Raw genomic sequence first — 26,552 nt, forward strand, 5'->3', positions numbered from 1 at the left:
CAACTAAAACATTCATATTTGGTTACGTACTACACGAATCTAGTCTATCCTTTGCAACTCTCTTCCTCTCTGCATAACTATTGGAACCCATATACCCAAGAGCCCACTTAATGTAGTCGGGTCTTGAGTTTCTCCCGCACCCGTATTTTTTTCCATCTCCCTATGATGGATCTTATCGCAAGGGAGACATCAATAAACTATTCTGCCTAACTTAAAACTTTCTCCTTCACATATACCGCTGGCCGCTAAAACTTCAACAGCAGGAATAAGTAATCGCACATAATGAAATTGTGCTTATCGTGCGTATAAAGCAAAATAGAAAGAACATTTGATTAAATCTGAGGGTGATATGGTGGTGTACATAGAGTAAAATTTGGCACACAGACCTGCAGCCTCCGGCAACGAGAATAGCTCAGTCAACGAAGACCAAAAAAGACCGAACAGGGAAAAAATCCTGTAGTTACCAATTTTTTTACACTATTACGAGTGAATGTCATGAACTACATACTAAATAATCCCCACTGGAGGGTGGGAGATTGGGTGGCATGTGTGTGGGGCTTCTAATAGCAATTTTTTGTTATGTTTACCTGACACACTCGAAAACCGAAGCTGTTAGGGACAATGTTTTCCGGTACAAAATTAAACTAAATTAAATTTCCTACAGAAAATAATTTCAGCGGCACAAGGGACTCTTTGTCATTCATAATCCCGCTTTTTCCTTGCCCTACACTGAGCTGCCGTGCTGTCATACCGATGCACGCAATTTTTAAAGAATCGGGCACTTCTGCTTTGCCTTTCGCTCGCCATAGTATTGACGATATTCTCTGTATAGTAAATTTTGAATAGGAACAATGAATATGCCTGTGATCTTTTAACGTTGTGAGTATACAGGGTGTTTCAAAAAGGACTTTACAACTTTTAAAAGTCATATAATTTTATTGAAAGAAGATATAGAGCTGGGTTTAGTGTTACTTTGTAGGGAAACACATCAAGTTTTTTACCTTAAGCTAAAGATGTTGTATGTCACTTCCGTTGGTTGTCCCGCACACATCCCATCGTAAGTCATATTCTTCCCAAACTCGCTGTAACATTGCAGGTGTAACTTGCTAAGTGGCGGCGTAAATTCTTGCTCTAAGTTCCGTTGGAGAAGTCGGCACAGGAGGTACAAACACGATAGCCTTGATGAAACAGCAAAAAAAAACGCCGAGTGGTGTCAGGTCTGGGGAACGTAGGGGCCTCGCAATTGGCCCATCACGACCAGTCCACTGACCTGGAAAGCGGTCACTGAGCGGACGTCAACCGGGTGGTGGTGTGGTGCACCAAAGAAGTAAACACTTCGTTCTTGGTCATCCTCATCGACGTATGGTATCAAAAATTGTTATAACATATCCAGGTGCACTACTCCATTGATAGTTCTCTCGCGGAAAGAAAATGGACCGTACACTTTGTTCTTGCTTAATGCACAAAGAACGTTCAGTTGAGGGCTATCACGAACATGTTGCAATGTTTCATGTGGATTTTCTCTGGCCCAAATCCTAAAGTTATGTATGTTAACCTGCCACTTAAGCGAAAAGTCGACCTGTCATAAAAGATGATTTTGTCCAAGAGAGTTCACCTTCATGCAATCGATTTAACATATCCGCACAGAAGTTCTTGAGAGCAATTTCATCAGTGTCTTTTATTCCTCGTACAATCGTCAATCTGCACGATTTCAAATGCAAACTTTTTCTCAACACTCGCCAAATAGTCGTATGTGGAATGTGCAGTTCACGAGATGCACTCCGGATCCATTTCGTAGCACTGTTGACAAAACGGCACTCGTTCTGCGACGTCGTCAGATGTGCTTGGACGACCTGATGATTTCCCATGTCTTACCGAACACCCTGTTTATACAAAACATTTATGCCACTCATAAACTGTAGGCCTACTAGGAGGATATTTAGCGTACTTGGTACTGAAATTACGCAAAACACTTGTCGCCGACTTCGATTCTTCAAACCAAAACACACAGCTAACACCCTCGGGTCCAGTGAAGACAGCCATCTTAAACGTAACTGCCGCTAGCGCTCCTTATGGTGCGATATGGCACTAGCGAATTACGCGAAACAGAACTTAAAGTATTTCCGTACAAATTGACACTACAACCACCTCTGTAGGTACTATGAATTAATTTATAAGAATTATCAAAGTTGTTAAGTTCTTTCTGAAACACACTGTATTTTAGACATCCCTTTACTAATTTTAATATCCCCAAAATGTGGTTACACTGTACTGTGCTTTTTACCACGTAGGTTCACCTGATGACGTGGCTTAAAGCCGCGAAAGCTGCCGTGTTTTAATAAACAACAATTTTACCAGCTGAAGGAGAGTTCTTCCTAACATCAGTTGTTACTTCACCTGAAATTTTGAGACGAGGTCTAACTGCTGTTTCTTCCAAAAGATTTATGTGAATAACTGCACCATTCAGATTTTCTGAAAGTATTGCAAGATCGTCTGCAAAAACCAGGCTGTTTATCTTAATTCCATTTGTTTTTCTTTTAGAATTATTGGTTCTGTTTTGTGATATTTTAGCTCTAAATTCCAGATTCCTATAGTTTTTTGTACAATACAGTTGGAAGGCGGTAACAATGGATTCATTGTTACCACCTTCCACAGGCAACAGGTAAGGTGATAGTTCATTGTAGGGGACTTCAGATGTTAAGTCCCATAGTGCTCAGGGCTATTTGAACCATTTGAACAGTTCATTGTGCTACCTTCCACGGGCATCTCCTTGACGAGGCGATTCAAATGATATTTCACACGCGACGCCTTGAGCGTAACACAGTCAAATGATACTGAAAGTGTATTTGGCTGAATGGAAGAATATGATACTAAGTAATCCGTTTTCTCATTTGCATCTACATGCATTTTGGTAGCAATGCAGATCTGGAATGGAGAGGAGGCAAGGAGCCACAACACAACTTTATTCGTTAAAATGTACATACATTTTGGTAGCAATGCAGATCTGGAATGAAGAGGAGGCAAGGAGCCACAACACAACATGTTTCGTTAAAAGACGCTTTGCAGACCCGTGTCGAAGTACAGGGATGGGTCATAAACATCCCCGCTGCAAGGAATGCTGCGCGGGTCTCGACAGAATTTCGTAGCTTGCTTCGCTACAGAGGCAAATGGTGTGTTTATTGCCTCAGGTATCCAAAGGGAGAGGCGACTGCGCAGTTCACACTTGTTGGAGCGGCAGCATTTTCACAGGTGGAGAAGGAATTGCGTAGTTACAACAGCGCATAGCCCTTATGTGAACAGTGTATGAAGAATGTTAAAAAGGCCTTAGCCTATCGTAGAACGCTCTCTCGTTGGTTGAACAGTCTGAAAATTTAGAGGGAAGGCAGATTGATCCCTTTACATCGTTTCTTTGTTGAGGTGGAGTTAGCAGATACGGCGACTGAAAGCAATGCTTTTAGGGTGGGAGAAATAATTCCTGTACATAGCACTTTGGTTGGCATACTGCAGCTTCGGAGGGAGACAATGTTCTTCATAAAGAGCGGAGAGGTAGCTCGATACATGTAATTTGCAGACACGAAAGAGCTGTCTCTCTGCAAAAAGATGTATTGACACGCGGGGAGTGCCTAAGGCTCTGTGGGGTGTGGAGAGAGATTTATTTTGTGATCACTTTGATCACAATGGACTCTAAATAGATCAGCATTCAATAAGCTGAGATTGTAATGTATTCTCCAGGTGGAGAGATCGAGAAGAGTCATGTTAGTTAATATGCTCTTACGAGAACTGCGAGGGCATCGCTGTGCGCAACTGGGCAAGCGTATACAGTTGTTATAGACAGACTATGGACAAACAGTCTTCTGCTTCACAGATCATTTCGTAATAGCGTATGACTGACACTTCAGTCAAGAACAAGCAGTTTTTTTAGGTTGACAGTCAGTACGGAGCGTATGCTGTCGCCTGGCATCCGGTACACCCAATGACACATCGTGCTGCGAACGTAAATGACGCATTGCAATCGTGCAGGGAGTACATAAAGGGAGTACATAACACGTGATGTTGTCACAGGAACGATTTTTCATACAGATCAGCGCCTAGTTTGGAGTTCTATACTAAACCCTTGTGCGTGTTGCATTCAGCCAAGCTAGATGGTAATGTTGAACATCAGTTAGGAATGGTTGCCAACTACGTTAATTAACGTTGTTTACATATAGTTTATTGCAGAATCCATTTCTACAGAGTTTACCAACTATGTGACACTTCTATCAAGATTTTTAAATTTAATTCTACACTGAATCATTTTCTAAATAATAATAAAAAAGATAATAAAAACAATGGATATGGGAATGGGTTGTTTGTCCTAAAAGTAGGCTACCTACCATTATTAAATTAAGTTACTTGGTAGAAAAACTCTTCCTCAGAACGATACTTGCGTGATGAGTGGTGGCGAGCAGATGATAAGAATTGCTTGTATGTTAGTGTAGACATTTAAAGGATAAATGTGATAAACCAGCCCATTGTCTAACAGCATGTTTTATTTAAAATGGGTGAGATGCTTCTCCCATAAATTTAACAATAAGTATCGTATTTGTTAGAGTTTCATGAACTATGTTTGCTAATTTTGCTTTATCACAACATTCTCTATGATTTTATCTACTGTTTCTCTGCACATCAGATCAAATGCTTTCTTGATACACATCAGGGACAACAAACAGTTTTCCAGCCCAGATATATAGGCTATACCGCGTGGTGGATGTGTTGTTGGAGTAATAGGAGCCTACTCTATCAATCAGTTTGGTAGGGGGTACACATGTGAATGGGCATGTCTGATGGAATGTTGAGATAGATGGAGGAGTGGATGGACAGAGAGAGGTGGCATAGGGTATGGACAGAGAGAGGTGGCCTGAGGGGATGGACAGAAGGAGAGGGCGAAGAACAGGAGGGACAGAATGGGATGTGGAGATGGACCAAGAAAGAGAGGGGGAGGTGAATAGGAAGAAAAAAAAACAGGGAGCGGTAGATGGAGTTGGGCAGAGAGAGGAGGGAGGATAAGGGGGACAGCTGTATGGGGAAGAGGAAATGGACATGGAGGGGAGCTGGACAGAAAAAATGGTAGGAGGGGATGGACAGAGAGAGGCATAGGAGGAGATTCACAGAGAGCAGCAGGAGGGGGTGGGAGAAGATGGAGCATGAAGAAGGATATTGATTGACAAAGAGATGTGGTGGGATTAGATAGACTGGGTTAGGGGATGAAGAGGAGATGGATAGAAAGTGTGGCAAGACAAATTGGACAGAGAGAGGGGGAAGGAGAATCGGGAAGAGAATGTGGAAAGAAGAAGATGGATGGAGAGATGAGGAAAGAAACAGGTGGAAAGAGAGAGGCAGGTGGTAGACGAATTAAACAACCCTCAGATCAAAATGTATGCTTGTATCACTCTGTCTCGTCAGTGTACAGTATAGGGTGAAAAATATGGAAAACGGCCCCGTTACAGGCATTGTTTGAAATGTCGATCACCATTATCACGTCAGAGTGTACAGTGACGCACCAATGGCTGTCTTATACTCTCAAGAATTCCACGAGTTTGGCACACTACTTTCCCAGCTGTAATAATAGTGGCTACCAGGTCCATGCAACTATCTACCGGAGTCTCTTGCCCCAGGAGAAGATGTCTCATGAGTGAGCTGACCATGGAACAGCACCACCACGACCAATCATCTGTCGTCCAAGCTGTACATCACTGTGTTTCCTAACTGCAAGTGCAAACTATGCCATCGCACCATCCTGCTGAAAGCACCTAAACTGACGATTTCACAGCGGCGCATTTTCCACGAAGAGTGAGAAGACATGCTGAAGGAACGTTTTTTACATGATTTCGTTCAGAGTATCAAGATGTAGATAAGGTACAGTTGCAAAATAGTTGACGAAACCTGTTTGTACATTCACAGGAAACGTCTTTTGATAGGATTGACCCACCAGCGAGGGTGGATTTTCGTCGTCTCTCACGCGGCTGTTCTACTGTTGAGCACACCCTCTCTTTTCAACATGGTCTCGACTGCATACTTCATGAAAACAAGAAAACTGGCGTTTCCTTTATATTGCTCTAGATACCAATTTGCAAGCGCTATTCGAATTGGAAGTCTCCTGACTGCAATGATTGCACCTTCTATGGATGATATGGGTGCAGTTATTGATGATGTAAGACTTTCAGAGCAGTGCTAGTCTTGTATTCACATATCGTGCAATATGCCAACAACTAGTGGCTGGGATGTCACCAATCGCTTGTAACACTACAATTTACTGACTGTCAAAACGATCTCGGTTAAAACTGTTTCGACTTAAGTCAAAGTTGGTTTAGCTTACACGTGACGTAGTAGAACGATTCTGATTGGTCGAGTGGTGTTGCCCGACTCGGTCGGGGCGAGTTCATCAACATGACACCTGGCAGGGCACACCTGCCCAGGTGGTCTTGCACTAAAGCGTGTACTGACTGACTCATACGCATTTTTCATGGAAGCTTTAAATCAAGAAATGAAATGGAAAATAGAATCTTTAAAAAGTATATTATAGATCAATGAACATGATAAAGAAAATCAACCTCTACAATGTGATGATACAAGAAACTAATGATAGATTAGTGAACGAATCTGAAGAACCGCAATTAGCTGAAGAAACGAAACAGAAACAGTACAGAATGCTGAATCGATTCATTGTTATTAATATTTGTCGGATGCGAGACTTAAAGACAAAAAGACAGCATTTGAATTACTACTTACATGTAGACGAAATTTTCGGTATTAGTGAAGCACTTCATGTGGCCCTTGGTCAGGGAAGCCATCACTGACTAAACACTGAAACTTTAAGAATATATATGAAAATAACAATAGAGATAATAAACATTTATGTACGTGTGTGTGAAACTTTTCAGCAAAGGGGCCCTGTTTACGGCCGGCCGGAGTGGCCGAGCGGTTCTAGGCGCTACAGTTTGGAACCGCGCCACCGCGAAGGTCGCAGGTTCGAATGCTGCCTCGGGCATGGATGTGTGTGATGTCCTTAGGTTAGTTAGGTTCAATTAGTTCTAAGTTCTAATCGACTGATGACCTCAGAAGTTGAGTCGCATAGTGCTCAGAGCCATTTGAACCAACCCTGTTTACGAAACCTGTATTTCATTGAGAAATGAACAGTCGGTCTCGCGGTTCTAGGCGCTCAGTCCGGAACCGCGCGGCTGCCACGGACGCAGGTTCGAATCCTGCTCGGGCATGGATGTGTGTGATGTCCTTAGGTTAGTTAGGTTTAAGTAGTTCTAAGTTCTAGGGGACTGATGACCACAGATGTTAAGTCCCATAGTGCTCAGAGCCATTTGAACCATTTTTTGAAAAGAACAGTCTTTTTCTAAGTTGATCTGATAGACCCACAAACACGGTTTCACCTTCTTTTATCTATTACTGCTGACATGACCATGTGTCGTTCCCTAAAGTTTTTCCTTCAGTGTATGATTATGTTGTACTGATGTAGTTTTATGCAATATTCAAATCTGAAACTAGCTTTATCTAACATTTAAACATTTGTAGCAGTAAACTCAAGTAGTAGGTCGGAAATGGTAACTGTAACAAAGGCGTTTAGTGTAAACTAATTTTAACTGCATAAACATGTTATAACTTTTGTAAAACTCGGTTTTGACTGCAACATATACGAGGAGACACTGAATAGTAGTGCCTCCAAAATTTTTGTTATGTTCTCAATATCGATTTTGTTGTGTACAATTTCGTTCAAAATGGCTCTGAGCACTATGGGACTCAACTGGTGTGTTCATAAGTCCCCTAGAACTTAGAACTACTTAAACCTAACTAACCTAAGGACATCACACACATCCATGCCCGAAGCAGGATTCGAACCTGCGACCGTAGCGGTCGTGCGGTTCCAGACTGTAGCGCCTAGAACCGCCCGGCCACTCCGGCCGGCTACAACTTCGTACCCAGTGGCTAGGAGAGCTGGACTAGATAGGGGTGCGGCAACTGTCGTCGTAAGAAAGATGGACGGCAGCGGAAATGATTAGCAAGCAGATTAACACACTAAACGGAAGTTTTTCTTATCTTATACTTCTCCAAGTAAATGGAGACTCGGTACAAGTAAGGTAATAGAGTCCAGCTGTTTCAGTGGGATGGAGCACAAACGACTGTGTCACAGTGTGATGGCTCCGAGCACAAGTGGAAGCTGAGCGGTTGCCGCCAGCTATCCCGTATATCACGGCAGCAGAGGGTGCTCGTTGTACAGAACAGCCGGAAGTGTGCCTCAGTGGATGCACACCACTGGGTCCGTGAGATCCCTCGCAGCCACTGTCTGCATCTACTGGAAACTTGCTGTTCTGTTACCAACCTTGATACGCGATGGGGTGGTGTCATCATATAATACCGTGGGATGAGACTGCGTATCATGCACGTGGCTCAGATGAACTTCCTGCTTCACTGACACATGTTGCAACCCTCTGCCACTAGAGCGCTCTGAAGCATAGTCTGTAACGTATCTGTGTCGGCGCGTGGAAACTGAAAATATGAATTCGAAGAGTTTTTCCGCACATCGAGTACCCTCTGCTTAATCATGATAATGCCAGAATACACACGAGCGCTGCAGGATCTGCAGCAATTCCGAGGTCTTGGGTTCACTGTCATCGATCGTCCTCCATACAGTCCCAACTGGCCCCCAAGCTATTTTCATCTGTTTTCAAACCTTGAAGAACACATTCGAGGACTGCGCTTGGCAGTCAAGAAGCGGTGCAAGCAGAGGTGAGGCTGTGGCTCCATCAACAAAGTCGAACATCTGCAGTGACGGCATCAACAAACTGATCTATCGTTGGGAGAAATGTGTTCATCGCCAGCTTGACTATAAACATTCTACATCTTCATTCCTCATGTCTATATATTTATTTCTCAGCATAAAGTTTGGTTTATTTAAAGAGCTATGAGTCTTCACACAAAAAACTCGGTGACCGTTCTTTTTAGCTGGTCTTCGTACATTGTCTTCGATATAGAAGTTAGTGGCAACACAATTTATCAATCGAATCAAAAACGTTGCTACTGCTTGGTATTGGCCTTACCACGTCACATTTCATAAATCTCGCCCAGGCAGCAGTCGAACTAGATGGGTGCGCAGGTGGCTGACACTCATCGAGTATTCGTTTGTCTGTCTCACATACGACGTGCTACATGCGCAGATGATCCAGTCATCTTCAAGAGCAGAGATAGATCCTAATTTCGTGTTAAATCATTTGATACTTCCGGGAACATGTCTTTCTGATGGAGTCGACAAATTTGTGACGATGTAGAGAATATACTCATATCTATTTTTTTCCCTCCTATTGTCCCTGTTATTTTCGACGTCGTTGTTACTTTTTTCACAATGCTTCTCTGAATACATTCCATTTCAAAACTATTCACTGAAGTTGCCTCATCGTAGCCTTCCTTTTAAGGAGAGTTGGAACGCCCTATCCCAACAGTGTTAAATTTAGTCACTTGCCTTTTCTATATTTCAGGAAAAAAAGTAGCCATTGACATAAAACTTTTACAGGACATTAAACTGTATGTTGTGAATCTACTGAACTACAGTAATTGCATTTCAGCCATTGCTTTCGGAAATACAACTTTTAACTACACGGTTAAAATTTTGTGTACTTTTTTGTACGTTATCCTAAATAATTTTAACTATACATAACATTATGTTCTTCATTTAGTGAAGTAAACCCAGGATATGTAAGTTATTACTTCCTGAAAATTTGAATACTCTACTCGAAGTGGTTTCTGAAATTTAGGGAAAAATGCAGCAGAAAATGTAAATTTTTCAGGAACAGCTTGTAAAGTTTCAAAAGACTGTAACTCATTTAATATATGCTTAATTCTTTTTTAATTTTTAGTCACTTAGAAGCACCCTCCATCATACTGTATATCATCGTCTTGATGTTTTTCCAAGTTTTTTCTTCATTTCTTCTCTCTGGACTCCTTAGTGGCTAGCTGTGCTGCGTACTCTGCTTTATCAATGCGATCCAGTTTGCTCCAGGATTGATTCCCATATGCTGTGGCACTTTCACTCTAGCACTGTTGTCGTCATTAAGAGCAATAACAGCATCACTGGCCTCCCACTTTAGTGTCTTCATTCCAACAAGAACATTTTTCGGTATGCCAGTCTATTTAGGACTATTGAACGACTCACTGGAATTTTGAGTCTGACCATGCAGACACTTCTTCAGTAATTCAGGATTTTCCAGGTGCCATTAAATAGGTTTTATGATATCCATGACTGCTGCTGGGATGGAATATTTATGGCTGTATGAACTGTTTGAGTACTGGGCATTGTGGTAATAGCACCATGAATCACGTCCAGGAGAGCAAAGGTGGTGTACTGGTTTTTCTTCAGTTAACAGTCTCTGGAAGAAGGTAGTCCGTACTGCCTGCTTCACTTTCAACAAATCAATATTATTTCTAATGATCATCCCATTATACTGCTGTACTTAATCAATCATTTTGTCTGTCAGCCTGCCTCTGTTAGCTGTTAGCAGTTCGACATACAACGCGTGTTTATACTACGAAACGATACGATACTGTTTTTGACAGTGCTACCAATACAAACACGTAATTTAACCTTTATTACACAGCAATCCACAGCCTTCTATATGAAAAATTACTTATTTTCTTAGGTCTTGAAGTGATGCTCATAAAAATTTTAACATTTTCTACGAATGTAGATTATATTTTTTAAAAAATAAAAATAAAGTACTTTGCGTGTTACTTTATAAATGATATATATACATATTAGTAAAATTGCAGATTTTATAATCTGATAAAAAACCGAAAATGTGAAAAAATTCCGCTGTAACTCCCATTAAACAGAATGTTTGTCCAACAAACAAATCGTGATATCTATCTTCTGTTAGTCGACATTCCAAGCGAACATTCCTGCCATCCTTTCACCCAAAATTGTGAGTCCGTAATAGCCATAGCGGTAGAAACTAATGACGAAAGATAAGCAATACAAGTCTCCATCAAATGGAGATCTATAAATTGACTATAATTTTTTTTTCATCTAAGGAAATGTAAAATATTTAGGCTTTTATAGGCTACTAGGATAACTAGAAAACTCAACAATGTCATTAAGTAGATTCATGTATACAGGGTGTTACAAAAAGGTACGGCCAAACTTTTAGGAAACATTCCTCACACACAAATAAAGAAAAGATGTTATCTGGACATGTGCCCGGAAACGCTTAATTTCCACGTTAGAATTCATTTTAGTTTCCTCCACCTACGCTCAATGGAGCACGTTATCGTGATTTCATACGGGATACTCTACCTGTGCTGCTAGAACATGTGCCTTTACAAGTACGACACAACATGTGGTTCATGCACGATGGAGCTCCTGCACATTTCAGTCGAAGTGTTCGTACGCTTGTCAACAACAGATTCGGTGACTGATGGAATGGCAGAGGCGGACCAATTCCATGGCCTCCATGCTCTCCTGACCTCAACGCTCTTGACTTTCATTTATGGGAGCATTTGAAAGCTCTTGTCTACGCAACCTCGGTAACCAAATGTAGAAACTCTTCGTGCTCGTATTGTGGACGGCTGTGATACAATACGCCATTCACCAGGGCTGCATCAGCGCATCAGGGATTCCATGCCACGGAGGGTGGGTGCATGTATCCTCGCTAACGGAGAACATTTTGAACATTTCCTGTAACAAAGTGTTTGAAGTCACGCTGGTACGTTCTATTGCTGTGTGTTTCCATTCCATGATTAATGTGATTTGAAGAGAAGTAATAAAATGAGCTCTAACATGGAAAGTAAGCGTTTCTGGGAACATGTCCACATAACATATTTTCTTTCTTTGTGTGTGAGGAATGTTTCCTGAAAGTTTGGCCGTACCTTTTTGTAACACCCTGTATTTAAATTGCCAGATTGCAGGTACAACGTCAGATGTCCCTTTTCTTCCATTTTAGGCGACAATTTGAGTCACCAAATGACTCAGGAGTCAACTACAACCAGCCTGGTGGTCAACGGCACTACGTGAGTAGTGAGTGCTGCTCGCCACGCGATAACGCCTCTCACCGCTGGCGAAGGGGTAGGCATCGGGGAGGACGACACGGCTGCCCTGGCCAGTGCATTAGTGATGAGGATGCTGTCATCAGAGGCCGTGACTCCCTCCTGGGACGTACTTCCTCTACGTCCGACCTGACATGGAGCAGCGGCCAATCACTTGCAGGACCAATGCGTTTCTGCTCTGAGCTCGACATCTTGAAGACGCCATTGTGTAACTGCACGGAATCGTATTCAGGACTGTCATGTTTCACCAACCAGGACAACTATTTAACAAGTGACCGCCATATCGCACTGAAAAGAACAATATCAGTAACTGATTTAACAAAAACTGACCGTGAACTCAACATACTCCCATCAGAATTAGATTTCAACTCGTTTCCCAGAAATCCTACAGAAGACACGATAGCACTATCAAGAACGCAAAGCAATAATTCAATAACATCCAATGAATCCGTCTTTGTGCCAAAAATATCTCAATCTGAAACTGAGTTGGTAAATTTGATGGTGAGTTTCATAAACTTTTTTTAAAAATGGTCGCGAATATAAAATAAAAAAATTATAAAGTATTAAGATACTTCCTTCCTGAAAACCTACCAAGATGTTTTATTAGTGTGACCGATTAAGACAATGAACCTAAATGGACCCTTACCCGATGAAGACTATGTGGGCTCTGGCAGAAGATACTTCCTTCCTGAAACCTACCAAGATGTTTTATTAGTATGACCGATTAAGACAATGAATCTAAATGGACTCTTACCCGATGAAGACTATGTGGACTCTGGCAGAAGATACTTCCTTCCTGAAAACCTACCAAGATGTTTTATTAGTATGACCGATTAAGACAATGAACCGAAATGGACTCTTACCCGATGAAGACTATGTAGGCCCTGGCAGAAGATACTTCGTTTCTGAAAACCTACCAAGATATTTTATTAGTATGACCGATTAAGACAAGTCACCTGAATGGACTCTTACTCGATGAAGAAACTATTACTGTGTGAACAGTTACCGATAATGACTTTATTTTCGTTTATTATATCACCAAATTTTTAATATGTGTCGACTGACAGATAAAGACGTTCTGGCTCATTTCCATGTTATACCCAAATTAATGTATGTTTTGGCATATCTAACTTTTCTAAAGAAATTGTCATGTATTTTCTCCCAGTTGTATGTGCCGTCACAAAATTATAGTACTTTTTTTTTTGGTCAAATAATGTGGGATTTACTTTTCGTTTTTCTATTTTTCTGCTTTCTATTATATTTATATAGTTATTAGTACCCGTATTGGTGTAGTGTACCCTTACCTTTCTTTACAAATAAATTTGTCCGTTAGCGTGCCGAGTACATATAAAGTTGTTGTCCGACATGATCACGAGTGTTTTGAGTCATTTCTGCCATGCATGCCCCATGCGCCAGGTTTCACTCAGCTTCGTTGCATTTAGAACATTCATTACTGCTTGAGTAAGATAATCAAAATGGACGTTATTCGTTTGGTGTCGCGTTATTATGACCAGTACCACAAGAGCTGAACATGCCACATTTTCAGACTTCCAATATTATAGCGCCTTCTCACTGTACAAATGACATATCTAGAACTGAATAAAAGCTTTTCTACCGTTAAATGATGAATTTCACTTCTGTTAGGTTCGATGTATCTCAAGTGCCGTTTTTACTGTGTACGAGTATATGAGCCACACACCCTGCCGCGATTCTGCGGCTTGCGTGCCTCAACGATACAGACAGCTACATCGTATGTGCAACCACAATGGACGACTGTCTCTTGAGAGGCCAGACAAACGTGTGGTTCCTGAAGAGGGGCAGCAGCCTTTTCAATAGTGGCAGTTTTCGTAGTCTGTGTGATTGACTGATCTGGCACCAACAAATGTGGTGTGCTGGTAATGAGAACTGCTGAAAGCATGGGGCAGCTACAGCCGTAATTTTACCCAAGCACTTGCAGCCCTACTGTTTGGTTAAATGATGAAGTGATCCTGTCGGGTGAAATATTCCAGAGGTAAAATATTCCCCCATTTTGATATCTGGGCGTGTACTACTCAGGAGGATTTCGGCATCAAGCAAAACATAGCAATTGACTGGTCAGAGCCTGGAATGCCAAACCCCTTAATTGGCCAGGTGAGTCAGAAAATTTTAAAAAGGGAGATAATGGGTGGTCATGAGACAAGAAAATTTAATTGCGATGGGTGACTAGAATACGGTAATACGAAAGCAAGATAAGAACAAACAGTAGGTAAATATGAACTGAGGGAGAGGAGAGAAAAAGGAATCCGACTGGTAGAATTTTGCACAGAGCATAATTCAATAATCCCAAACACTTGGTTTAAGAATAATTAACGTAGGTTGTACAAGTGGAAGACTCTCGGAGACAGTGGAAGGTTTAAGATTGATTATACAATGGTAAGACATATATTTCATAACCAGATTTTAAATTGTGACACATTTCACGGAGAAATATGGATTATGACCACAATTTATTGGTTATGGACTGTAGATTAAAGCTGAAGAAATTGAAAGAAGGGAAGAAATTAAGGAGATGGGACTTGGAGAAGTTGTAAGAACCAGTGCTTTTTTAGAGTTTCAGAGAGAGCATTAGACGACGATTGACTGAAGCAGTGGAAAGGAATACAGTAGAAGACGAATGGGTAGCTTTAAGAGATGAAATATTGAAGGCAGCATAGGATCAAATACGTAACAAGACAAAGCTTCGTAGAAATAGGACAGCAACAGCATCAGTGAATCTTATCATTCAGATCACTTCACCCTGAATTTTAAACCCGTTCTTGAACTTTTTTTTATTCGTGTCATTGTTTCTTCGATGTACAGACTGAACAGCGGGGGCGAAAGTCTACGTCACTATCTTACAAATTTTTTTACTCGCACACTTCTTTCTTGAGTTTCCATTCTTACTGTTCTGCGTTCTTATATATATCGTACATGCAGCACAAATTTGTATTGTCGAACGATTTATTTTGGTCGACAAATTCTGTGAATGTGTCTTGGTGTTTCTTAAGTTTTGCTTCCATTATCGAGAACAATGTCAGAAATGGCTCTCTCGTGCTTTTAGCTTTCGGAAAACCAACCTGATCGCTCTCTAACAGATCTTTGATATTCTTTTGTATATTATTGTTGTCAGCAGCTTGCATGCAAGAAACATCAGGCTGAATGTACGGTAATTTTGGCACATGTAAGCCCCTGCCTTCTTTGGGTTTCCATGGAGTGATGGTAGTCCCCAGTCTGATGGAGCCTGTATAACTTCCGGAAGAATCACTTCTATCTTATTTAATCTCTAGTCTTCCAAACCTTTGTTAAACTCTAACTGAAAAACTGAGCCCCCTGTATCTTTCGTATCGATACCAATTTCTTCTACTATCACGTCAACAGTGAAGTCCTATCTTCCTCGTAGAAGCCTTCAATGTACTCTTTCCAAGTATCCCCACTCTCCTCTGAGTTTATCAATGGAATTCCCGTTGCCTTTCCCGTTGCCTTCTTAACGTTGACGCCCTTACTTTTCACTTCGTCGAAGAGTGTACCGATATTTTACTTCACTGTATGCCAATTTCTGTTCTTCCGGCGGCCATTTCCTTCAGGTTTCTTCACATTTTTTCTGCAGTGATTTCCTCTGGCTTCCCCGCGTCTTCCCATTGATTTCATTCCTAACAAACTTGTATTGCTATAGGCCTGTCTTCCCCTGAACATCTTTGCGCATCCCTCTTTCGTCGATCAAATGATGTATTTCTTCTTCTATCCTAGGTTTCACTGCAATTACCTTTCTCGTGCCTGTGATTGTTTTTTCCAGCTTCTACGATTGTCCTTTTTAGCAATGTATGATCCTCTTCAACCGAAATGCCTAATGCGCTATTCATTGTCGCAGTATCTAAAGCCTTAGACAACTTTAAAGTCATCTCGTCATTCGGCAATACTTCACACACGTCCTCAATTATTTGTTGGGTGTATTCCAATATCTGTCTCTCCATACAGTGTTTACGCCGAAGAAATGTCCGCCCACGGTAGCTGAGTGGTCAGTGCGACAAAATGTCAATCCTAGGGGCCCGGGTTCGATTCCCGGCTGGGTCGGAGATTTTCTCCGCTCAGGGACTAGGTGTTGTGTTGTCCTCACCATCAACATTTCATCCCCATCGACCCGCAAGTAGCCGAAGTGGCGTCAAATTGAAAGACTTGTACCCGGCGAACGATCTACCCGATGGGAGGCCCTGGTCACACGACATTTACATTTATTTACCCAAGAGATCCATCTAGTACCAAGGAAGTTATTCCATGATGTCATAACACATATTCTATCATCGTGATCCTTCTTCTAGACAGTGCTTTACACAAGGGTTTTTCTTTGTAAATTCTAATGCACAAACTTCTCATTCTTTGCCTTATCGGCCCCCGTAATTTTCAACACCATACTATGGCACCACATCTACGAGTAAAACGCCCCAATCTTCTTCTTATCCACAACCTATGACTCACTACAATACAATGCAGAGCTCCAACTGTAGGCTACATCCCGATATTTCTTCGTCAAATTGATGCCTATGTCTGGCCTTACTTGACCTCTCTTGTTCAGGATACTCTCTACGTCTGTACTGATCCGCTTTTAGCGTCTTACTTACTTCCTCCTCCATGTGTAATTTTGCTTCCAAGGTAACAGAAATCTTTAACCTCGGCTGCTTCGTGGTCCCTAGTTTTGATGTTAAGTTTATCATGGATCTCATTTTTGCTACTCCTCATTACTTTTGCCTTTCTTCAGTGTACTTTCAACACATCTTCCGTATACATTAAACTGTTCATTCGATTCAAAACGGCGCGTAACAGTTCTTCACGTTCACTGGCGATAGCAGTGTCGTTTTCGGATCTTATCACTGATATCACACTCTTCAACTTTTCTTTTATTTCCGTCATTGCTTCTTCAATGTATAGATTAAACGGTACGGGCGAAAGACTACATCCTTGCCTCACACACTTTTCAATCCGAGCATTTCGTTCTTTGTCTTCCAGCCTTTTTGTTCCCTCTCGGTTCTTGAACGTATTGTAGATTACGTGTCTATTCCTATAGCTTACACCTATTGTTCTCAGAATTCCGAACATCTTGCACCATTTTACACTGTTTAACGCTTCTTCCAGGTCGACGGAGCCTATAAACTGTCTTGACTCTTTTTCAGTCCTACTCCCATTATTAACCGTAACTTTAGAACTGCCTCTCTGGTGCCCTCATCTTCGTGAAATATAAACTGAACATCGAGGCACTGTTGGTCCAGACTGTCCCACTCCTCAACGGCGATTCGGCGTAGATCCCTCAAAGTGGTTGGTGGGTCACGTCGACCATAAACAGCCCTTTCCAATCCATCCTAGGCATGTTCGACAGGGTCCGTGTGTCGAGGAAATGCTGACCACTCTTATAGAGCAATATCGTTAGCCTGACGGAAGTCATTCACAACATGTGCACGATGGGGACGCAAATTGTCGTCCATGAAGACGAATGCCTCGCCAATATGCCGCCGATATGGTTGCACTATCGGCCGGAGGATGGCATTTACGTATCGTACAGCCGATACGGCGCCTTCCGTGACCACCAGCGGTGTACGTCGGTCCCACATAATGCCACCACAAAACAGCAGGGAACCTCCACCCTGCTGCGCTCGCTGGACAGTGTGTCTAAGGCGTTCAGCCTGACCAGGATGCCTCCAAACACGTCTCCGACGATTGTCTGGTTGGAAGCATATGTGGCACTCATCGGTGTAGAGAACGTGATGGTAGTCCGGAGCGGTCCATTCGGCATGTTGGGCCCATCTGTACCGCGCTGCATGGTGTCGTGGTTGCAAAGTTGGACCTCACCATCGACGTCGGGATTGAAGTTGCGCATCATGCAGGCTATTGCGCACAGTTTGAGTCGTAACACGACATCCTGTGGCTGCACAAAAGGCTTTATACAACATGGTGGCGTTGCTGTCACGGTACCTCCGTGCCATAATTCGTAGATAGCGGTCATCCACTGCAGTAGTAGCCCTTGGGCGGCCGGAGCGAGGCATGTCATCGACGGTTCCTGTCTCTCTGTACCTCCTCCATGTCCGAACAATATCGCTTTGGTACACTCCGAGACGCCTGGACACTTCCCTTGTTGAGAGTCCTTCCTGGCACAAATTAACAAGGCGGACTCGATCGAACCGCAGTATTGACCGTCTAGGTATGGTTGAACTACAGACAACACGAGCCGTGTACCTCCTGTCTGGTGGAATGACTGGAACTGATCGGCTGTCGGAACCCCTCCGTCTAATAGGCGCTGCTCATGCATGGTTATTTACATGTTTGGGCGGGTTCATTGACATCTATGAACAGTCAAAGAGACTACGTCTGTGATACAATGTACGCAGTCAACGTCTGTGTTCAGGATTTCTGGGAACCAGGCTGATGTAAAACCTTTTTTGGTGCATACGTGTCCTGCAAGGTGTCATTATTATTATTATTGTTATTCCTTTTTTTATGAAATTTAGCTCTTCATTGCATCCAGATGATTCATGATGTCCTTTCGCTTTGTATGTATAAATGTAGCGTTTCCCCTCTCAGAAGAAGCTAAACGAATATTCAGACGCTAACAAACTCAGCTCGAGAGACAGTCGCAAACTAAAGAGACTGATGATACAAAACACTGGACTACGCCAAAAAGATCAATTTGCTTACTGAAATGTGAAACGTGTAAAGTATTTACAAAAATCTAATTTGTTTTTCTGTAAATAAAGGTACATATACGTTAAAAAATCCAAATTTGTGTATCTAAAAGGCTCTAATCTCACGCGTGACTAACATTTTGACTGTTATGTGACAGGGCTACAGCGATTTGGCTAGCTGAATGTGGCAAATAATTCACGTTATAATAATCCTGCATGACACGAGTAATCTGTTATTCGGCTTCATCTCTTTGAGAACTCTTGTCCCATACAGGGTACAGATGTTCGAGTTTCCTGCCTGCCTCCTTCTTTTAAATCCGAAATCGCCGCGAACCCTTGCATCTAGCACCTTTCTATTTTGCCCGCAGTGGTAGATTATATACCTAGTATTACTCACGGCGCTGCGAAAATACTGGTTTCAACCGTGTTGTTGCTGCATGGTGTACACACTGTTTACAGAAAATGTTTCACGCTGAAGATGAAACTACAATATTAGATTATTTCATGTTTGCCCGTGTGAGCGTACAAACGTTCGCTGTAGATCCGGCCCGATCTCCTGGGGGGACGGCGAGTAGGGTTAGACGGCCCTGGGTCGGTGGAGCAACAATTGTCCTGATCAGGACAGGCAGCCACGAAGTCTTCACGCAAACGTTTCCCCAATGTTTTACTGTTAGTGGCGGATTATAAAATGATGTAAAATATTTCTGATCTTCCAGTAGATCGATACTGTTAGCAGACCTTGTTGTTGTTGTTGTCTTCAGTACTGAGACTGGTTTGATGCAGCTCTCCATGATACTCTATCCTGTGCAAGCTTCTTCATCTCCCAGTGCCTACTGCAGCCTACATCCTTCTGAATCTGCTTAGTGTATTTATCTCTTGGTCTCCCTCTACGATTTTTACCCTTCACGCTGCCCTCCAGTACCAAATTGGTGATCCCTTGATGCCCCAGAATATGTCCTACCAACCGACCCTTTCTTCTAGTCAAGTTGTGCCACAAACTCCTCTTCTCCCCAATTCTTTTCAATACCTCCTCATTACTTATGTGATCTACCCATCTAATTCAGCATTCTTCTGTATCACCACATTTCGAAAGTTTCTATTCTGTTTTTGTCTAAACTACTAATCGTCCAAGTTTCACTTCCATACATGGCTACACTCCATACAAATACTTTCAGAAACGACGTCCTGACACTAAAATCAATACTCGATGTCAACAAATTTCTCTTCTTTAGAAACGCTTTCCTTGCCATTGCCAGTCTACATTTTATATCCTCTCTACTTTGACCATCATTATTTATTTTGCTCCCCAAATAGCAAAACTCCTTTACTACTTTAAGTGTTTCATTTCCTAATCTAATTCCATCAACAGCCCAACTTAATTCGACTACATTCCATTCACCTCGTTTTGCTTTTGTTGATTTTCACCTTACACCCTCCTTTCAAGACACTGTCCATTCCGTTCAACTGCTCTTCCAAGTCCTTTGCTGTCTCTGACAGAATTACGATGTCATCGGCGAACCTCAAAGTTTTTATTTCTTCTCCCTGCATTTTAATACCTACTCCAAACTTATCTTTTCTTTCCTTTATTGCTTGCTCAATATGCAGATTGAATAGCATCGGGGAGAGGCTACAACCCTGTCTCACTCCCTTCCCAACCACTGCTTACCTTTCATGTCCCTCGACTCTTATAACTGCCAACAGCTTTCTGTACAAATTGTAAATAGCCTTTCGCTCTCTGTATTTTACCCCTGCCACCTTCAGAATTTGAAAGAGAGTATTCCAGTCAACATTGTCAAAAGCTTTCTCTAAGTCTACAAATGCTAGAAACGTAGGTTTGTCTTTCCTTAATCTTTCTTCTAAGATATGTCGTAGGGTCAGTACTGCCTCATGTGTTCCAACATTTCTACGGAATCCAAACTGATCTTCCCCGAGGTCGGCTTCTACCAGTTCTTCCATTCGTCTGTAAAGAATTCGCGTTAGTATTTTGCAGCTATGACTTATTAAACTGATAGTTCGGTAATTTTTACATCTGTCAACACCTGCTTTCTTTGGGATTGGAGTTATTATATTCTTCTTGAAGTCTGAAGGAATAGCAGACCTACGAGTTGTAATTTACTAAAGTACAGGAAAACTGGGTTCGATAACTCAGCTTTTCTTTTGCACGGCGCGACGTTTACCATGTAGTTTACGTTGAAGCAACACTTCCCGTGGCAATTTCCGCCTACTATCGTGTTGGCAGTTTGGGCAGATGCCCATTATGTGATTTTATTTCAGGATGAATGTTCACACTGGATAGCTGAGGCGGCTGGTGCATGGCGATTCAATCGAGAACGAATCGATTATATTGAACAGCCCGTAATCCACTCCAGCGAGTCACAATGGCGGAATTCTCATCCGGCGTGGCGCACCAGTGCTACGACAAAATCATGATCCAGCCATACGGGGAGTTCAATCTTCTTGGAGCTTGACATTAGGATAGTATCTGCAGGGTCACGGTTCAATCCCCACTTCAGGCGATAGTTTTTAATACGGTCTAGTACACTACGCCAAATGGAGAACACGCGATTCCACCGTGGTTCCAAATTCACATGAAATGTGATGACCCTTCGCTAACGATTACAGATTGGGTTCGGCCATGTCAGAAGCGTAAGTGGCAGCGTATAGAAACTGTCTCACTAGCAACCTTTCTTACACTAGTATTTTTATTTTAGTTAAAGAACCAAATGCCATGTAAGGTCACAGGGCATTTACTCTGTCTTTTATTTCAGCTGGAGATGTTGAATCTATTGGTTCTGGTTTCACGGGATTTGACCATTTCGGGCGCAGGCGAGGCGTAAAGCTTTGTGTCGTGCAGTCATCAAGGGCACACGAGTGGGTATATGGCTCCAAAAGCACATATCGATGATGTTTAGTTCAATGGTTCGTACGCTGACCCTAGTTTATGGCCCAACAGTGAAATACGAGGAGGGACCCAAAAGAAACCGGACTCCGAGGGCGCTGCCACTCGTAGACGTAGTGCAGGGTTCTCACGCTAGATGGTGTTAGTAGAGACCTTCATGAAACAGCTGTGCAGACGGCGTCAGTGTAGAGCTGAACGTGCAAGTGTGGTATTGTGTTTCTCTCACTGTTGGCGGGTTACCTCTGCGAAGTCGTTCATCATCATCATCATCATCATCATCATCATCATTTAAGACTGATTATGCCTTTCAGCGTTCAGTCTGGAGCATAGCCTCCCTTATACAGTTCCTCCATGATCCCCTATTCAGTGCTAACATTGGTGCCTCTTCTGATGTTAAACCTATTACTTCAAAATCATTCTTAACCGAATCCAGGTACCTTCTCCTCGGTCTGCCCCGACTCCTCCTACCCTCTACTGCTGAATCCATGAGTCTCTTGGGTAACCTTGCTTCTCCCATGCGTGTAACATGACCCCACCATCTAAGCCTGTTCGCCCTGACTGCTACATCTATAGAGTTCATTCCCAGTTTTTCTTTGATTTCCTCATTGTGGACACCCTCCTGCCATTGTTCCCATCTACTAGTACCTGCAATCATCCTAGCTACTTTCATATCCGTAACCTCAACCTTGTTGATAAGGTAACCTGAATCCACCCAGCTTTCGCTCCCATACAACAAAGTTGGTCGAAAGATTGAACGGTGCACAGATAACTTAGTCTTGGTACTGACTTCCTTCTTGCAGAAAAGAGTAGATCGTAGCTGAGCGCTCACTGCATTAGCTTTGCTACACCTCGCTTCCAGTTCTTTCACAATGTTGCCATCCTGTGAGAATATGCATCCTAAGTACTTGAAACCGTCCACCTGTTCTAACTTTGTTCCTTCTATTTGGCACTCAATCCGTTTATATTTCTTTCCCACTGACAATACTTTCGTTTTGGAGATGCTAATCTTCATACCATAGTCCTTACATTTCTGATCTAGCTCTGAAATATTACTTTGCAAACTTTCAATCGAATCTGCCATCACAACTAAGTCATCCGCATATGCAAGACTGCTTATTTTGTGTTCACACATCTTAATCTCACCCAGCCAGTCTATTGTGTTCAACATATGATCCATAAATAATATGAACAACAGTGGAGACAGGTTGCAGCCTTGTCTTACCCCTGAAACTACTCTGAACCATGAACTCGATTTACCGTCAACTCTAACTGCTGCCTGACTATCCATGTAAAGACCTTTAATTGCTTGCAAAAGTTTGCCTCCTATTGCATAATCTTGTAGAACAGACAATAACTTCCTCCTAGGAACCCGGTCATATGCCTTTTCTAGAACTATAAAGCATAGATACAATTCCCTGTTCCACTCATAACACTTCTCCATTATTTGCCGTAAGCTAAAGATCTGGTCCTGACAACCTCTAAGAGGCCTAAACCCACACTGAGTTTCATCCAATTGGTCCTCAACTAATACTCGCACTTTCCTTTCAACAATACCTGAGAAGATTTTACCCACAACGCTGATTAAAGAGATATCTCTGTAGTTGTTACAATCTTTTCTGTTTCCATGTTTAAAGATTGGTGTGATTACTGCTTTTGTCCAGTCTGATGGAACCTGTCCCAACTCCCACGCCATTTCAATTATCCTGTGTAGCCATTTAAGACCTGACATTCCACTGTATTTGATGAGTTCCGACTTAATTTCATCCACCCCAGCCGCTTTATTGCACTGCAATCTATTGACCATTTTTTCCACTTCCTCAAATGTGATCCTATTTACATCATCATTCCTATCCCATTCTACCTCGAAATCTGAAACATAACTGATCGCATTTTCACCTACATTGAGCAACTCTTCAAAATATTCCCTCCATCTGCCCAAGGCATCCACAGGATCCATCAGCAGTTTTCCTGACCTGTCCAAAATACTTGTCATTTCCTTCTTACCTCCCTTTCGAAGACTGCTAATTACACTCCAGAATGGTTTTCCAGCAGCTTGACCCATAGTCTCCAAGCTGTTTCCAAAGTCTTCCAAAGATTTCTTCTTGGATGCTGCAATTATCTGTTTGGCTTTGTTTCTTTCTACAACATAACTGTCTCTGTCTACCTGGGTTCTGGTATGTAGCCATTTTTGATACGCCTTTTTTTCCTTTTACAGGCTGCCTTGACTGTATCACTCCACCAAGCTGTTTGCTTCATCCTACTTTTACACACTACTGTTCCAAGACATTCTTTAGCCACTTCTAGTACTGTCTCCCTGTACCTTGTCCATTCCTTTTCCAATGACTGTAATTGACTACATTCAACTAACTGGTACCTTTCTGAGATCGCTGTTATGTACTTGTGCCTGATTTCCTTATCCTGAAGTTTCTCCATTCTTATCCTCCTACATATGGAACTGACCTCCTGCACTTTCGGCCTCACAATCCCAATTTCACTGCAGATTAAATAATGATCAGTGTCATCGAAGAATCCCCTGAATACACGTGTGTCCCTCACAGCCTTCCTGAATTCCTGATCTGTTATTATATAGTCAATGACAGATCTGGTTCCCCTGCCTTCCCAAGTATACCGGTGAATGTTCTTATGTTTAAAAAAGGAGTTTGTGATCACTATGCCCATACTGGCACAGAAATCCAAGAGTTGTTTCCCGTTCCTGTTGGCCTCCATATCCTCTCCAAATTTACCCATAACCTGTTCATACCCTTCTGTTCGATTTCCAATCCTGGCGTTAAAATCAACCATCAGCAGAACACTGTCCTTGCCCTTTACTCTGACAACTACATCACTGAGTGCCTCATAAAAACTATCCATCTTATCTTGATCTGTCCCTTCACAATGCGAATATACTGACACAGTCCTAATTTTCTTGCTAGACACTGTCAAATATATCCACATCAGTCGTTCGTTTACATACCTTATTGCATCTACGCTGGGTTCCATTTCTTTCCTGATGTAAAGCCCTACACCCCATTGTGCTATTCCTGCTTTGACTCCTGACAGGTAGACCTTGTATTCTCCCACTTCCTCTTCTTTCTCACCCTTACCCGAATGTCACTAACAGCTAAAATGTCCAGCCCCATCTTACTTGCAGCCTCTGCCAGCTCTACCTTCTTCCCAGAGTAGCCCCCATTGATATTAATAGCTCCCCATCTCATTACCATTTGTTTGCCAAGTCGTATCTCAGGAGTCCCTGGTTTGTCAGTTAGAGGTGGGACGCCATCACCTCCAAAGGTCCGAGGCATTTTGCTCTGATTGTTGCCAGCATCATATTTAAAGTACCAGGGAAGCAGGTTGCTAGCCTTACTTGCCCCGAGTCCCATTGGGTTTTACCCCTAACGGCTGAGGGACTAACCGGTGGATTTGGTAGTCTTTGCCGTATGAGCACAGAGGTGACCACGACTCAGAATATGTCCGAGATGCCCAGCCTTATTCCAAAGTAACTGGTATCCCGACTGTCGGGACCACTTACTTGGCCACTCATACGTTGCCCGTGGTTCATGAACTAGGACATGACTACAGGAACACGCAAAGTCGTTATGGCAACCTTAAAAGAAGAAAGAGTGTGTGTGTGTAATTTTGTTTCCTGCTTAAAAAAACTGCAACGGAGACACACCAAATGCTTCAGGAAGCTTTCCAGGAGGACGCTATGAGCCGCACACGGGTTTTCGAGTGGTTTTGGCGCTTTAAGCGTGGTGAGATGTGTGTTGAAGACCAAGCTCGTTCTGGACGCCCTTCAACATCGCGAAATGAGGAGAACATTGAAAAGGTCCACCAAAAGATCAACGAGGATCGTCGCCAAACGATCGACCAAATTTCAGCAGAGACAGGAATCAGTTGGAGCTCCTGCTAGCGGATTTTGAGTGAGGATTTCCACATGAGACGTGTTGCTGCTAAATTTGTTCCGCGCCTTCTCATACAGGAGCAAAAAACTATCCGCATGAATGTGTGTCAGGACTTGAAAACAGAATTTCACGTGATCCAAACTTCTTGAACAAAGTCATTACAGGGGAGGGGAGTTGGTGTTACGGGTATGACCCAGAAACCAAGCAAGCGTCAAGCCAGTGGTGGACTCCCAACTCTCCCAGACCAAAAAAAGCAGGGCAAGTGAGGTCAAATCTGAAGGCGATGATCGTTGTCTTTCTTGATGTTCGTGGAATTGTGCATCGGGAATTCGTACCCCCTGGCCAGACTGTTAATCAGCACTTTTACATGGATGTTTTAAGGCGTCTGCGAGAGGATGTAAGGAGGAAACGCACGGAACTTTGGCGATCAGGTGAATGGTTTCTGCATCCCGACAACGACCCAGCACACGCGGCCTTACGAGTGACCCACCATTTGGCATCTCAGACGTGGTCTGTCGTTCCCCACGCTCCATATTCGCCGGACCTAGCCACGTGCGACTTTTTCATATTCCCACGAATGAAAAAAACGCTAAAAGGGGATCGTTATGACGATATGGAGGCTGTAAAAACAGCTCCGCAACGGGCACTGGACAATATCAAACTTGAAGAGTTCCAAACATGCTTCCAACAGTGGGAAAAGGGACTTGACAAGTGCATCGCATCTAACGGAGAGTAGTCTGAAGGCGACTGACGTAATTTTGTAAAAAGATTCATCAATAAATTTTTATGACAACAATCCGGTTTCTTTTGGGTCCCCCCTTGTATGCAGCAATTTGCGGAAGGATTGCACTTCTGTCACGTTGAACAGTTCTATTCAGCCGTCATTGCTCCCGTTCTTGCAGGATCTTTTTGCGGCGGAACGACGTCGGAGATCTGATGTTTTACCACATTCTTGATATTCATGGTACAGTCGTGAAATGATCG

The sequence above is a fragment of the Schistocerca piceifrons genome, chromosome 6 (genome assembly GCF_021461385.2).
Source record: "Schistocerca piceifrons isolate TAMUIC-IGC-003096 chromosome 6, iqSchPice1.1, whole genome shotgun sequence".
NCBI classification, from domain to species: Eukaryota; Metazoa; Arthropoda; class Insecta; order Orthoptera; family Acrididae; genus Schistocerca; species Schistocerca piceifrons.